The sequence below is a fragment of the Cupressus sempervirens genome, chromosome 9 (assembly GCF_028749045.1).
Source record: "Cupressus sempervirens isolate cs-2001-9-10 chromosome 9, ASM2874904v1, whole genome shotgun sequence".
NCBI lineage: Eukaryota > Viridiplantae > Streptophyta > Pinopsida > Cupressales > Cupressaceae > Cupressus > Cupressus sempervirens.
Genome location: NC_143126.1, coordinates 95607182 through 95622004, shown reverse-complemented (window position 1 = coordinate 95622004; position 14823 = coordinate 95607182).

Here is a 14823-nt window from a genome sequence, read left to right as displayed (position 1 = left end):
CAAATGTGAGTATAAATTCTAGCAACAATTTGATGCAAATTCTCATTCTACGATTCAAAATGAAGAGATGAGGGTCTCTTAAATAGACTTTCTTAGAATTCATCAATGGTTGAGATCGATTTCAATCAACGGTCAGCATTAAAGGTGAAGTTCAGTCATAAAGGGACATTTCCAAATTAAAGGGAGTTAATAGATTTAATTTGATGAAAATAAGGAGTTAATTGATTCAATTTGAGTAGAAAATAGAGTTAACTGATTTAACTCATTTTTTATCAATAGTGAACTAGAAATTTCCCGTTTTGAACTGAAGAGAGATTTTGTTGAGATATTTAATTTAATAAAATGAGATATGCTCTCCTAATTACTTTTTTCATTTAATTAAATACTCTTTAATTAATTAGAGACACTTTTTTTATTTAATTAAATAATTTCATTTAATTAATTAAGAATGGCTTCTCATTTAATTAAATAACTTTGTTTAATTAATTTGAAGTAAGTACTCCATTTAATTAAATAATTTTGTTTAATTATATCAAAATTCTTTTCGAAACTAGTCAACTCAAATCAACCGTGGTTAAATCTGGTCAACATTTGGTCAAACTTGATCTTTGCATATGTAAATATGAGCAAAGGTGAGTATGAATTCCAACAATAATTTGATGCAAATTCTCATTTAACAATTTAAAATGAAGGGATGAGAGTCTCTTAAATAGGCTTTGCTGGAATTCATCAACGATTGAGATCGATTTCAATCAACGGTTAGGATTAAAGGTGAAGTTCAATCGTAAAGGGAGATTTCAAAATTAAAGGGAATTAACAGATTTAATTTGAGTAAAATAAGGAGTTAAGTGATTCAATTTGAGTAGAAAAAGGAGTTAACTGATTTAACTCATTTTTGATCAATAGTCAACTGGAAATTTACTTTTTTGAACTGAGGAGAGATTTTGTTGAGATATTTAATTTAATAAAATGAGATATGCTCTCATAATTAATTTTTCTATTTAATTAAATAATCTTTAATTGATTAGAGACACTTTTCTTATTTAATTAAATAACTTCATTTAATTAATTAGGAATGGTTTTTAATTTAATTAAATAACTTTGTTTAATTAATTAGAAGTAAATACTCCATTTAATTAAATAATTTCATTTAATTATTTCAAAATTCTTTTCGAAGCTAGTCAACTCAAGTCAACCGTGGTTAAATCTGGTCAACTTTTGGTCAAACTTAATCTTTGCATATGTGAATATGAGAAAATGTGAGTATGAATTCCAGCAACAATTCGATGCTAATTCACATTCAACCATTGAAAATGAAGAGATGAGGGTCTCTTAAATAGACTTTCCTAGAATTCATCAATGGTTGAGATCGATTTCAATCAATGGACAGGATTAAAGGTGAAGTTCAGTCATAAAGGGAGATTTCCAAATTAAAGGGAGTGAAAAGATTTAATTTAAGTAAGATAAGGAGTTAACTGATTCAATTTGAGTAGAAAAAGGAGTTAAGTGATTTATCTCATTTTTGATCAATAGTGAACTGGAAATTTCCCTTTTTGAACTGAAGAGAGATTCTGTTGAGATATTTAGTTTAATAAAATGAGATATGCTCTCATAATTACTTTTTCCATTTAATTAAATAATCTTTAATTAATTAGAGACACTTTTCTTATTCAATTAAATAACTTCATTTAATTAATTAGGAATGGCTTGTCATATAATTAAATAACTTTGTTTAATTAATTAGAAGTATGTACTCCATTTAATTAAATATTTTTTTTTAATTATTTGAAAATTCTTTTCGAAACTAGTCAACTGGAGTCAACCATGGTTAAATCTGGTTAACTTTTGGTCAAACTTGATCTTTGCGTATGTGAATATGAGCAAATGTAAGTATGAATTCCAGCAACAATTCGATGCAAATTCTCATTCAACTTTTCAAAATGAAGAGATGAGGGTCTTTTAAATAGACTTTCCTGGAATTTATCAACGGTTGAGATCGATTTCAATCAACGGTCAGGATTAAAGGTGAAGTTCAGTCATAAAGGGAGATTTTCAAATTAAAGGGAGTTGAGAGATTTAATTTAAGTAAAATAAGGAGTTAACTGATTCAATTTGAGTAGAAAAAGGAGTTAAGTGATTTATCTCATTTTTGATCAACAGTGAACTGGAAATTTCCCTTTTTGAATTGAAGAGAGATTCTGTTGAGATATTTAGTTTAATAAAATGAGATATGCTCTCATAATTACTTTTTTCATTTAATTAAATAATCTTTAATTAATTAGAGACACCTTTCTTATTTAATTAAATAACTTCATTTCATTAATTTTGAATGGCTTCTCATTGAATTAAATAACTTTTTTTAATTAATTAAAAGTAAGTACTAGATTTATTTAAATAATTTTTTTTGATTATTACAAAATTCTTTTCAAAACTAGTCAACTCAACTCAACTGTGGTTAAATCTGGTCAACTTTTGCTCAAATTTGATCTTTGCGTATGTGAATATGAGCAAATGTGAGTATGAATTTCAGCAACAATTTGATGCAAATTCTCATTCAACCTTTCAAACTGAAGAGATGAGGGTCTCTTAAATAGACTTTCTTGGAATTCATCAACGGTTGAGATCGATTTCAATGAACGGTCAGGATTAAAGGTGAAGTTCAGTCATAAAGGGAGATTTTCAAATTAAAGGGAGTTAACAGATTTAATTTGAGTAAAACAAGTAGTTAAATGATTCAATTTGAGTACAAAAAGGAGTTAACTCATTTAACTCATTTTTTTATCAATAGTGAACTGGAAATTTACCTTTTTGAACTGAAGAGAGATTTTGTCGAGATATTTAATTTAATAAAATGTGATATGCTCTCATAATTACTTTTTCTATTTAATTAAATAATCTTTAATTAATTATAGACACTTTTCTTATTTAATTAAATAACTTCATTTAATTAATTTTGAATTGCTTCTCGTTTAATTAAATAACTTTGTTTAATTAATTACAATTAAGTACTCCATCTAATTAAATAATTTCATTTAATTATTTTAAAATTCTTTTTGAAACTAGTCAACTCAAGTCAATCGTCGTTAAATTTGGTCAACTTTTGGTTAAACTTGATCTTTGCGTATGTGAATATGAGCAAATGTGAGTATGAATTCCAAGAAGATTTCAATGAAAACTCTCATTCAACCTTTCAAAATGAAGAGATGAGGGTCTCTTAAATAGACTCTCCTAGAATTCATCAATGGTTGAGATCGATTTCAATCAACAGTCAGGATTAAAGGTGAAGTTTAGTCATAAAGGGAGATTTCCAAATTAAAGGGAGTTAACAGCTTTAATTTGAGTAAAATAAGGAGTTAACTAATTCAATTTGAGTAAAATAAGGAGTTAACTGATTCAATTTGAGTAGAAAAAGGAGTTAAAACATTTAACTCATTTTTTATCAATAGTGAACTGGAAATTTTCCTTTTTGAACTGAAGAGAGATTTTGTTGAGATATTTAATTTAATAAAATGAGATATGCTCTCATAATTACTTTTTTTATTTAATTAAATAATCTTTAATTTATTAGAGACACTTTTCTTATTTAATTAAATAACTTCAATTAATTAATTAGAAATGGCTTCTCATTTAATTAAATAACCTTGTATAATTAATTAGAAGTGAGTACTCCATTAAATTAAATAATTTCATTTAATTATTTCAAAATTCTTTTGGAAACTAGTCAACTGAAGTCAACCGTGGTTAAATCTGGTCAACTTTTGGTCAAACTTGATCTTCGCGTATGTGAATATGAGCAAATGTGAGTATTAATTTTAGCAACAATTCGATGCAAATTTTCATTCAACCTTTCAAAATGAAGAGATGAGGGTCTCTTAAATAGACTTTCCTAGAATTCATCAACGGTTGAGATCGATTTCAATCAACTGTCAAGATTAAAGGTGAAGTTCAGTCATAAAAGGAGATTTCCAAATTAAAGGGAGTTAATAGATTTAATTTGAGTAAAATAAGGAGTTAACTAATTCAATTTGAGTAGAAAAAGGAGTTAACTGATTTAACTCAAATTTGATCAATATTGAACTAGAAATTTCCCTTTTTGAACTGAAGAGAGATTTTGTTGAGATATTTAATTTAATAAAATGAGATATGCTCTCATAACTACTTTTTCTATTTAATTAAATAATGTTTAATTAATTAGAGACACTTTTCTTATTTAATTAAATAACTTCATTTAATTAATTAGGAATGGCCTCTCATTTAATTAAATAACTTTTTTTAATTAATTAGAAGTAAGTACTCCATTTAATTAAATAATTTAGTTGAATTATTTCAAAATTCTTTTCGAAACTAGTCAACACAAGTCAACCATGGTTAAATCTGGTCAACTTTTGGACAAACTTGATCATTGCGTATGTAAATATGAGCAAATGTGAGTATGAATTCCAACAACAATTCGGTGCAAATTCTCATTCAACCTTTCAAAATGAAGAGACGAGGGTCTCTTAGATAGACTTTCCCAGAATTTATCAATGGTTGAGATTGATTTCAATCCACGGTCAGGATTAAAGGTGAAGTTCAGTCATAAAGGGAGATTTCCAAATTAAAAGGAGTTAACAGATTTAATTTGAGTAAGATAAGGAGTTAACTGATTCAATTTGAGTAGAAAAAGGAGTTAACTCATTTAACTAATTTTTGATTAATAGTGAACTGAAAATTTCCCTTTTTGAACTGAAGAGAGATTTTGTTTAGATATTTAATTTAATAAAATGAGAAATGCTCTCATAATTACTTTTTCTATTTAATTAAATAATCTTTAATTAATTGTAGACACTTTTCTTATTTAATTAAATAACTTCATTTAATTAATTAGGAATGGCTTGTCATTTAATTAAATAACTTTTTTTAATTAGTTAGAAGTAAGTACTCCATTTAATTAAATAATTTTGTTTAATTATTTTAAAATTCTTTTCAAAACTAGTAAACTCAAGTCAACCGTTTTTAAATCTGGTCAATTTTTGGTCAAGTTTGATCTTTGCGTAATTGCATATGAGCAAATGTGTGTATGAATTCTAGCAACAATTCGATGCAAATTCTCATTTAACCTTTCAAAATGAAGAGATGAGGGTCTTTTAAATAGACTTTCGTGGAATTCATCAACGGTTGAGATCAATTTTAATCAACGGTTAGGATTAAAGGTGAACTTCAGTCATAAAGGGAGATTTTCAAATTAAAGGGAGTTAACAAATTTAATTTGAGTAAAATAAATAGTTAACTGATTCAATTTGAGTAGAAAAAAGAGTTAACTGATTTAACATATTTTTGATCAATAGTGAACTGGAAATTTCCCTTTTTGAATTGAAGAGAGATTTTGTTGAGATATTTAATTTAGTAAAATGAGATATGCTCTCATAATTAATTTTTCTATTTAATTAAATACTCTTTAATTAATTAGAGACACTTTTCTTATTTAATTAAATAACTTTATTTAATTAATTAGCAATGGCTTCTCATTTAATTAAATAAATTTGTTTAATTAATTAGAAGTAAGTACTCGATTTAATTAAATAATTTCATTTAATTATTTCAATTTTTTTTAAAACTAGTAGACTCAAGTCAACCGTGCTTAAATCTGGTCAAGTTTTGGTCAAACATGATCTTTGCGTATGTGAATATGAGCAAATGTGAGTATGAATTCCAGCAACAATTCGATGCAAATTCTAATTCAACCTTTCAAAATGAAGAGATGAGGGTCTCTTAAATAGACTTTCCTGGAATTCATCAATGGTTGAGATCGATTTTAATCAACGGTCAGGATTAAAGGTGAAGTTCAGTCATAAAGAGAGATTTCCAAATTAAATGGAGTTAACAGATTGAATTTGAGTAAAATAAGGAGTTAACTGATTCAATTTGAGTAAAATAAGGAGTTTACTGATTCAATTTGAGTAGAAAAAGGAGTTAACACATTTAACTCATTTTTGTTCAATAGTGAACTGGAAATTTTCTTTTTTGAACTGAAGAGAGATTTTTTTGAGATATTTAATTTAATAAAATGAGATATGCTCTCATAATTACTTTATTTATTTAATTAAATAATCTTTAATTAATTAGAGACACTTTTCTTATTTAATTAAATAACTTCATTTAATTAATTAGAAATGGCTTCTCATTTAATTAAATAACCTTGTTTAATTAATTAGAAGTAAGTACTCCATTTAATTAAATAATTTCATTTAATTATTTCAAAAAAAATTTGGAAACTAGTCAACTGAAGTCAACTGTGGTTAAATCTGGTCAACTTTTGGTCAAACTTGATCTTCGCGTATGTGAATATGAGCAAATGTGAGTATGAATTTTAGCAACAATTCGATGCAAATTTTCATTCAACCTTTCAAAATGAAGAGATGAGGGTCTCTTAAATAGACTTTCTTGGAATTCATCAACGGTTGAGATCGATTTCAATCAACAGTCAAGATTAAAGGTGAAGTTCAGTCATAAAGGGAAATTTCCAAATTAAAGAGAGTTAAGAGATTTAATTTGAGTAAAATAAGGAGTTAACTGATTCAATTTGAGTAGAAAAAGGAGTTAACTGGTTTAACTCATTTTTGATCAATAGTGAACTGAAAATTTCCCTTTTTGAACTGAAGAGAGATTTTGTTCAGATATTTAATTTAATAAAATGAGATATGCTCTCATAATTACTTTTTCTATTTAATTAATTAGAGACACTTTTCTTATTTAATTAAATAACTTCATTTAATTAATTAGAAATGGCTTCTCATTTAATTAAATAACTTTATTTAATTAATTAGAAGTAAGTACTCCATTTAATTAAATAATTTCATTTAAATATTTAAAAATTCTTTTTGAAACTAGTCAACTCAAGTCAACCGTGGTTAAATTTTGTCAACTTTTGGTCAAACTTGATATTTGCATATGTGAATATGAGCAAATGTGAGTATGATTTCCAACAACAATTCGATGCAAATTCTCATTCAACCTTTCAAAATGAAGAGATGAGGGTCTCTTAAATAGACTTTCTTAGAATTCGTCAACGGTTGAGATCGATTTCAATCAACGGTCAGGATTAAAGGTGAAGTTCAGTCATAAAGGGAGATTTCCAAATCAAAGGGAGGTAACAGATTTAATTTGAGTAAAATAAGGAGTTAACTGATTCAATTTCAGTAGAAAAAGAAGTTAACTAATTTAACTCATTTTTGATCAATAGTGAAGTAGAAATTTCTCTTTTTGAACTGAAGACAGATTTTGTTGAGATATTTAATTTAATAAAATGAGATATGCTCTCATAATTACTTTTTCTATTTAATTAAATAATCTTTAATTAATTAGAGACACTTTTCTTATTTAATTAAATAACTTCATTTAATTAATTAGGAATGGCTTCTCATTTAATTAAATAACTTTGTTTAATTATTTAGAAGTAAGTACTCCATTTAATTAAATAATTTCGTTTAATTATTTCAAAATTCTTTTTGAAACTAGTCAACTCAAGTCAATCGTTGTTAAATCTGATTAACTTTTGGTCAAATTTGATCTTTGCATATGTCAATATGAGCAAATGTGATGTAACTCCCTGCCAAGGGATCCAAAAGAATTAACCTAAAGTTTTACTAAGTTTGCTAAACATTTTTCTTTTTTGAAAGTAAGAATGTATAACATACACATCAAACACATAGTAGCGGAAGCAATAACATGTAATCATCGAGAAACATACATCGCAAGTTACATTTCTTAAGGATCCCAAGACGTTGAGTCACGTTTAAATTTAATTAATTCTAAGTCTAACAACTATCACATACATATGAAAGAATAATCAGAAAGTCCCATGTTCATAATATACATTTGTTCCGAATGCCTCTTGGCAAATTAATTTGGAATGCTCAATCATCCACTGTATAAGTCACAGGGTATGAAAGGCTTAAAAGAATATACATATGTAAAGATAAAGATACAACATCCTCAAATCCATAATACAAGTACAGTAAAAATATATGAAACTATTCACCATACATGATACATCCATACATCCATAATGATAAAACATTTATCATAAAATCCAACCATCCATCATAATAATCCAAGAACATAGTGAAGGTAAATGCCAACCAAGAAAGCTCCAGCCACGGCGACTACGGACGGATCTCAATGGTAAGAGTAAAAGCACTACCACGTGACTGCATGGAACCTAAATGGTCCACTCCCACCGCACTGAGGAGATAGTCTCAAGTCCCAAATAGGATAACAAAACCTATAATCATAAATACTCTCTAAGTCCATAAAATCCTATAAGTATGCTAACTCAAGGGTTCCTAAAAAGATCGACATCTAAACCCAGAGGTACCACAAAGACACATAGGAAACCTACTATGTAAGTGGAAAAGTGTCATCACAAAAGTCACGTAGAAGTTACCCGAGCAATCCCTTAGGAATCCTAGGTCCCTACTGATCCCTGCGGCCACTAGTATCCTCTCATAATGACGAGGCATACTACAGAATGCAAGGTCGTAACCAAGCATTCTCTCTACCCTATCCTAGTTTGTACTAGCACTCAAGGCATGGGAGAGAACATACAATTATCTTGTTAGGTTCATTTTCTCTCATTTAGTGTAAATATTTTCACTTATTAAAATGACTTACAATGGGTTTATTCAGGCAGCCTCTTAGGGCCCCGACCCCTATTGCAAGCCACTTCTCGACTCTACATGTAGATAACCTACCCTAGGCTCATGAAATCATAAATCAAAGAATCATAATAAAATCACCTCAGTCCTATACAAGCAACTGAAAAAAATCATAAAAGATAAGCCACAAAATTACATCAGTTCTTCATGAGCAACAGATAAGCATCAAATAGTAATCATATGATCACAACAGTTCTCTATCAGCAACTAAAGGCATCAATGATAAATCACAAAATTCAATGGTTCTCCAATGAGCAACTAGAAAGTATCCCAATAGTAAATTACAATACTGATCGAAGACTCCAAAATGGTCAAGTCAAAACATGTCACAACATGACATCATCAAGATCTAAACGAACACTTCAGCCAAAGCAACCAGAAGGTAATACAAGTATAACTGATCGAGACTCAGAAATGGTTATCAAATATAACTGATCGAGACTCAAAAATGGTTAAGTTAGGTATCTCAAATACATACACCTCAGCTTCACACAAGGAAACTGAAACGAAATAATAACCAATAGAATAATCACACATCATAGAGCATGCCATCGTATTACCATGGTTGGGTTTAAAAAGATCGAGAACAAATCATCATAACACCACAATCACATAACTCCTGAGCCTCTGGTAACAACCTAAACTAGTCAATGCTAGGACAACCCCAAAACACCCCAAAACATAGACAGTAAAATAAAATAGTATAGATACAAAGTATAGGTTTCATATTTTGGCTTGCTTGAATCACATAGTTAAGTTGGATATAAGGTTTCAATTTTCGTTTTAGTACAAGTTTTCGAGTAGATAAAAATTACAATTTTACCCTAGTAGTTACACCCATTTTAATATTTGAATAACATGTACAATTATCCTGAATTCTTATCAAGTCAATTACTTAAAGATAATAAGTTTGAGGGTGATTATTTATTTAATTTTATAATAATCATTGATTATTAAAAATTAAATACCCGCAGTCCCAATCATAATATTCATTGAATAACTATACATCTTTAATTGATTCTAATCATTAATTCTGACTTAATACCCTTAATAACACAAATTACCTAAATTTAATAATTATTAATTATTAAAATTATAATTCTTAAAAAAAAAAAAATCTAATATTTATTAATTATTAATTAATTAAAAACTCTTAAAAATTATTTAATAATTAATATTTATTAATTATTAATTAATGAAGTATTATTAATAAATTATCAAATATAAATATATATATTTATTAAAAATAATAATTAACAAATTATATTAAAAATAATAATAAAATTACAACTAAAATAAATAACTTTAAAATTTAATAACAAAATAATTCAAATCTTACCCCGTGCCCTTATTAAAGGGGGCGGCTGCAGTAGCGATTCTGCTGCTGCCGCAGCAGAGTACGTTGCGTCAGCAGTAGGGTCACTGTGCGGCAACTAGATCATAAAGAGAGGGAGGTGGGGGTGTCACGGCCCTGCCTCCAAATTCAATATTATAATATATATTTTTTAAGAAATATAAAATTTAGTTATATAAATTTTTTTAAATTTTTTTTAATAATTTATTTATTATTTTAAAAATAAACATTTTAAATTAAATTTATTAAATATAAATCTATGAAACAAACCACTTTCTTTTTATTTATAATTTTTTTTAAAAATTGTTTTCATCAATATTCTGATAGAGAAGATATTTTTAACCATCCAAATTTTCAATCTAATTTTTTTAATTTAATTTAAAATGCAACCCTTCCCGATTACATACTAAATTTAATCTAACAAATGAGGATTCCTGATCACTTTTCTAATCACTACGTACGTTGAATATATTGACAAGCATTTAATAATTTACAATATTAAAATATTTAAGCTTTTATCATAGAGAATTCAGATTTACAATCCACAGGCATGAAGAAGACAAGAAATAGAGAAACTACGTAAATAATCAGCGATCAAAACACACGACCCTACCTAATCCTGATGCTAATACAAAACCCTCAAAAAACTAGGGAGAATTTGCTCCCCTTCAATAACTTTCCTAGAATTCTCCTTCTGAAATTCGCTGTCAAAAGATGTCTTCCAAAATTCTTGTCTCCAAAATTCTATCCCAAATTCGTTGCGTCCCAAAAATGAACCCCCAAAGTTGTGATAAGAAGTTTTCTCCTCAAATCGGGGCACTAATTGTGCATTCACCTAAGAAGACTCTTTGCACAACTGAGTTAACTCCCGATTAACCTTTATTATCTTTTCTCTTATTTTGCATTCATCTTTCATGCACATTAAGTTGATTTATTAAATAACTTTATTTAATATTCCACTTGACTTCTATTTTAAATTAATTTATTACTTTAATCTCATGTGCACTTTATGAAATTAAAATAATGTTATTAATTTCTATTATTTAATCTTTTAATTTAATTCTCATATTAAACTCATGCTTAGATCATGCGATCTAGAATTCTTAATAATTGAATATCTTTCAACTTTTAAATTTATTTTAGAACTTAATTTATAACATATTTAATTAATTTAAATAACAATAATATTTAGCATTTATTTAAAAATGAACTCCAAATATATTATTATTAAATTAAATACATATTATCATGTTCTAAATTTATCTTTGAACTTTAACCTCCAAATTTAATACTTTTATTTAATTAATTTCTCAATTAATTAAATATTAAAGATATCATATTAATTCTCCATTAAATTAAATCATTAATTAATCTTTTTAATTAGACTTAATTAATAGAAAATACACCAAGGACTCATAAAAAAACATACAGAAACCCATCATAGAAAAACACATACTAAATCAAACAAAAAGGGTTATAATCATTAAATTACATCATTTGATTCATTTAGAGGGTACTTAACTCATATACTTGTCCTAATTATCAATTAGGACAATTGGCTAAAGGGTTTAGGAATTGGACTTAAGACTTTATCTCCCCTCTCTTACCATTGAGACAATGCGATAGGGTACACTCATCTTGACAATTCAGGGAAGTCGATACCCGATACCTGCAACCTGCATAAAATTCTTGCATATACAAACACAATATTCTAAGCTAAACAGACAATGGTAGGAAGTGGTGCATCGTGTAGATCCCGACTAGTAGGTGACTACGACTCCCTTCCTTAACCACATCAGAAACACCATACATAAATAAAACAAACACGCACACCATACACATGCAGTATGGAGTAAGTATCCATAAGAAAGCACATGTGATAATAAACCATCTAACTAATCATCATCGATAACTGAAAACATTGAATAATCATCATACATGCATGAAATATAGAGTACAAAGTAATCTCATCATATAATAAACTGAGTGTAAAACAACATCTAATAATCTCTAAAATAATAATACTAATCATCAAACATAATTTGGCCTAAAAGAGTTTGCCAAGGATGACAGAAATGTGACTTAGGGGCAGGCACTACATGTGAATATGAATTCCAGCAACAATTCGATGCAAATTCTCATTCAACCTTTCAAAATGAAGAGATGAGGGTCTCCTAAATAGACTTTTCTAGAATTCATCAACGGTTGAGATAAATTTCAATCAACGGTCAGGATTAAAGGTGAAGTTCAATCATAAAGGGAGATTTCCAAATTAAATGCAGTTAAATGATTTAATTTAAGTAAAATAAGGAGTTAAATGATTTAATTTGAATAGAAAAAAGAGTTGGCTGATTTAACTCATTTCTTATCAATAGTGAACTAGAAATTTCCCTTTTTGAACTGAAGAGAGATTTTGTTGAGATATTTAATTTAATAAAATGAGATATGCTCTCATAATTACTTTTTCTATTTAATTAAATAATCTTTAATTAATTAGAGACACTTTTCCTATTTAATTAAATAACTTCATTTAATTAATTAGGAATGGCTTCTCATTTAATTAAATAACTTTGTTTAATTAATTAGAAGTAAGTACTCAATTTAATTAAATGATTTCATTTAATTATTTCAAAATTCTTTTCGAAACTAGTCAACTCAAGTCAACCATGATTAAATTTGGTCAACTATTGGTCAAACTTGATCTTTGCGTATGTGAATATGAGCAAATGTGAGTATGAATTCCAGCAATAATTCGATGCAAATTGTCATTCAACCTTTCAAAATGAAGAGATGAGGGTCTCTTAAATAGACTTTCCTGGAATTCATGAACAGTTGAGATCGATTTCAATCAACAATAAGGATTAAAGGTTAAGTTCAGTCATAAAGGGAGATTTACAAATTAAAGGGAGTTAAAAGATTTAATTTGAGTAAAATAAAGAGTAAACTGATTCAATTTGAGTAGAAAAAGGAGTTAATTGATTTAACTCATTTTTTATCAATAGTCAACTGAAATTTTCTCTTTTTAAACTAAAGAGAGATTTTGTTCAGATATTTAATTTAATAAAATGAGATATGCTCTCATAATTACTTTTTCTATTTAATTAAATAATCTTTAATTAATTGAGACACTTTTCTTATTTAATTAAATAACTTCATTTAATTAATTAGGAATGACTTCTCATTTAATTAAATAACTTTGTTTAATTAATTAGAAGTACTCTATTTAATTAAATAATTTCGTTTAATTATTTCAAATTTTTTTTTTAAACTTGTCAACTCAAGTCAACCCTGGTTAAATCTGGTCAACTTTTTGTCAAACTTGATCTTTGCGTATGTGAATATGAGCAAATGTGAGTATGAATTCTAGCAACAAATCAATGCAACTTCTCATTCAACCTTTCAAAATGAGGAGATGAGGGTCTCTTAAATAGACTTTCTTGAAATTCATCAACGGTTGAGATCGATTTCAATCAGCGGCCATGATTAAAGATGAAGTTTAGTCATCAAGAGAGATTTTCAAATTAAAGGGAGTTAACAGTTTTAATTTGAGTAAAATAAGGAGTTAACTGATGCAATTTGAGTAGAAAAAGGAGTTAACTCATTTAACTCATTTTTTATCAATAGTGAACTGAAAATTTCCCTTTTTGAACTGAAGAGAGATTTTGTTGAGATATTTAATTTAATAAAATGAGATATGCTCTCATAATAACTTTTTCTATTTAATTAAATAATCTTTAATTAATTAGAGACAATTTTCTTATTAAATTAAATAATTTAATTTAATTAATTAGAAATGGCTTCTCATTCAATTAAATAACTTTTATTAATTAATTAGAAGTAAGTACTGCATTTAATTAAATAATTTCGTTTAATTATTTCAAAAAACAATTTGAAACTAGTCAACTCAAGTCAACCGTGGTTAAATCTGGTCAACTTTTGATCAAACTTGATCTTTGCGTATGTGAATATGAGCAAATGTGAGTATGAATTCAAGCAACAATTCGATGCAAATTCTTATTCAACCTTTCAAAATGAAGAGATGAGGGTCTCTTAAATAGACTTTCCTGGAATTCATGAACAGTTGAGATCGATTTCAATCAACGATAAGGATTAAAGGTGAAGTTCAGTCATAAAGGGAGATTTACAAATTAAAGGAAGTTAAAAGATTTAATTTGAGTAAAATAAGGAGTAAACTGATTCAATTTGAGTAGAAAAAGGAGTTAACTAATTTAACTCATTTTTTATCAATAGTCAACCGAAAATTTCTCTTTTTAAACTAAAGAGAGATTTTGTTCAGATATTTAATTTAATAAAATGAGATATGCTCTCATAATTACTTTTTCTATTTAATTAAATAATCTTTAATTAATTGAGACACTTTTCTTATTTAATTAAATAACTTCATTTAATTAATTAGGAATGGCTTCTCATTTAATTAAATAACTTTATTTAATTAATTAGAAGTACTCCATTTAATTAAATAATTTCGTTTAATTATTTCAATTTTTTTTTTAAAACTTGTCAGCTCAAGTCAACCCTGGTTAAATTTGGTCAACTTTTTGTCAAACTTGATCTTTGCGTATGTGAATATGAGCAAATGTGAGTATGAATTCTAGTAACAATTCGATGCAACTTCTCATTCAACTTTTCAAAATGAAGAGATGAGGGTCTCTTAAATAGACTTTCCTAGAATTCATCAACGGTTGAGATCGATTTCAATCAACGGCTAGGATTAAAGATGAAGTTTAGTCATAAAGAGAGATTTCCAAATTA